Source organism: Drosophila ananassae (assembly GCF_017639315.1).
Source record: "Drosophila ananassae strain 14024-0371.13 chromosome Y unlocalized genomic scaffold, ASM1763931v2 tig00000087, whole genome shotgun sequence".
Taxonomy (NCBI): Eukaryota; Metazoa; Arthropoda; class Insecta; order Diptera; family Drosophilidae; genus Drosophila; species Drosophila ananassae.
The window spans coordinates 1010171-1013255 of record NW_025319052.1 but is presented as its reverse complement, the minus strand read 5'-3'; positions in this window follow the sequence as shown (position 1 = coordinate 1013255).

Sequence of the window (3085 nt, the reverse complement as noted above, 5' to 3'; positions counted from 1 at the left end):
TATATTAATCGCCTTATCTGTGCTTTTAACTTTCTCCTACTCTTCGCTTAACTATCTCGGATCTATTCCCACGATTCAAGCCTCACGTTACGCGGCAGCGTCCCTTGGTCCGTTGGACGGGAGGTGGGTTGTACGTATGCAGTGGGAACCGCGCACCCATGACTTTGACCCATGACTGAAGTATCATTTTCAAGTTTAAATACGTCATCTTTGGGAACTCAAGCGGTTCCTAATGCCTTAGTGAGCTCTGAGTCCGAAAGTGTTATTGGCTTAACGGTGCTCTGGGATATAGCAACTTCAGGCTAGTTTTACGAAATTCAAACCCAGCGTTTTGAAGAACCTGAGTTACTTCAGACTAAGTGTCTTTAGTTCCTCCACACAACCAGCATCGACAGAATCGACGAGCTTTAGCAGCTCGAGGGAATATATTTTTCGGGGATTCACTCAACCTCTTCCAACACTAATGTTCACGGTATCGGTGTTGAGCTTTCACAATTTCATGGACTCTGATGGGTATTTTTTCTATACTATCAACTGGTATCGCCTATCTGCTTCATTCACCATTACTTGGCGATACATCTTTTTATGTCGACTACCAGAGCGAGTTTGTTTACTGCTCTTCTTGAATTACTGGACCCGCCATCAACAAATTCTTTAATCATTTCTGTGTGGATGTCTTACAGGACGCATCAAAAACGACACGTAGTTTGGCCTTTGGTCGTTGTACTTTGAGACCGTAAGACACACAAGTAGCAAGAACATCATTGCTTTCAGGGGAGATGTGAATTTTTGGATTCCTATTTTTCCATAAATTCCAAATACATTTTCTTTAAGTTCGAGATAATCTTCTCTCGAGCGACAGAAAAGGGCGTTTCGCTATCTCGAATGAGTTGCTCAAATCGCTTGGATCCGACATAAATTAAAGTCTGTACTTAAAGGTAATTCTAACAATGCACACAACTCCTTTTTTTGGCGACAACATCTTTTTAGAAGATGAAACTTCTTCCAACGACCAGATTTTTTTCAAATTGTAGTCTATTGATTCTAATATTTCTTCTTGGCAATTTAAGTTAAACCCTGCTGTTGTGAAGTTAAGGAATTCGCCATATATTTTCCCGATACTATTCATCCATGGAGCGTTTTTTGATGTATTCCCATTCCCATTCCCTTGCTTTATTTGATTCCAAGGAGAAAAGTTCGAAAAATGACTCATCCAATTAACATATCTATCAGGTGCGGTTTATATGGCTCTGCTAATGGCAAAGTTCTTTGGTAGGGTCCAATCTTTCACGTTCACTGACTGGTCAGGGGGATAGCCAGAAATTGTTGTTAAAATCTACCACTACCATTGATTCTCGACTTCACCACGTGGGTATCTTTTTCTTTACTTGTGAATTATATTGGTCGATTCCAAGCAAGTTGATGAACGATTCCTCCCTATGGATATGTAAGCGTTGAGCAAGATATTCAGATCTTTCTAGAGACGACGCTTGCAAAGCACGTGAAGTAAAAGTGCCATCATTCGCTGGAGGAGGATTATCTATTGGTGGTTAAATCGGTGCAGAAGTTAGCAGCTGTATTGAAGGCATTACACAAGGACATAATCCTTGCCTTGGTTGTTATTGCTAATTCTTCCAACTCGGCTCCAAATTCATCCATTTCGTATATTTCCTCGGTCTGGTCTTGCAACTCATTTGCTTTAGAAATTGTCTCATCTAAAACCTGAAGTCTTTACTCTAGCTCTCAGCTAACTCTAGTCTCATCTAAAACCGGAAGTCTTCACTCTAGCTCGGTCTTTCCTAGAGGAAGTAATCTAGCTTCAATTCCTCTAACAGGCGAATGCTTTCTACTTTAACATTTAATCTTTTTTTAAATCATGAAGGGTCGTGGAATTAAGTTTCGGTTTATTACTCTCCATTCTATTAAAATTATTTTTTTTCTAATAAGAAGCGAAAGCGGTTCAAACTTTAATATTTATTTTTATTTATTAAATTTGTTTTAATTAAATAAATTAACGATAAAAAACGAAAACGAAAATATTTAATTAATTAAATATATATTACTATAGGGGGCCTCATAGTCTAGTGGTTAGTGTACTAGCTCGCTAAGCGTGAGTCAAGTGCATGGCCCTGCAAGTTTTTTGGCGCTCGCGCATATGATGTAAATAGTGAAAGTTCTCGTTGGAATTTTTCTATTTACAATTATGTGCATGAAACCAGAAAAACCGGCATTCCCAGATGTCGTTAGGTGGCAGCCCCACTTCTGAGATAGGTTGCACCCGGCTAATCACCGGATCGACTGAAAAAAAATAACGATTACAGAAACAAACACAAGATCAGAAAACAATCACCCCCCAAGCCGACGCAGCGGTCACGAATTGGTCAATGGAATGTGAGGACCCTTATGAATCTCTCCAGACTTGCACAGTCTGAAAAAAGGAGATGGAAAAAATGCAGATCGCAATTGCTGGCATAACGAGACAGCATAGCTAGGATGGCCTTGACCAGGCCAGGTTCCACTGCAAGGAAGCAGAAGAGTGGGATGCCCCAAGCTAACCTGGCGCCGATCCACATTACGCGAACTCTCTGACAATAACATCACCTGGGACTTGGCAAAAAGAACAGCGCAGAATAGGGTCCGGTGGAATGCACTTGTGGATGCCCTAAGCTTCCAAGCAGAGCAATAGGAGAAAAAAAAATATTACTTTTATTATACAATTTTTTTTTTAAAGTAATACTGCGAATTTATAAATTTTTTATTTTTATATAATAAAAAATAATTTATTAATTAAAAAAAAAACGAAAGCGAAAATAATTAATCATTGCTTGCTAATAACTGTTAACCTATTCGATCGGTCTCAAAATAAGTGTTTGTCACTGAGACTTTGAGCAAAAAGTCTGAGAGCAACCGATTGAGTTGCTCTTATACAAATTTTGCTCGCGCTCAGTCAAAGCACACTTTTTCTGTTTTCGTTTGGTCTGCTCATTCTAGGACCGTTTGCTTGCGTTCGACGATTCAAAAAGTCTTTTGTGCATGTATGTGTGTATGTGAAGTTTAGTGGGCTCAACTTGTCAATTTGCTTTGT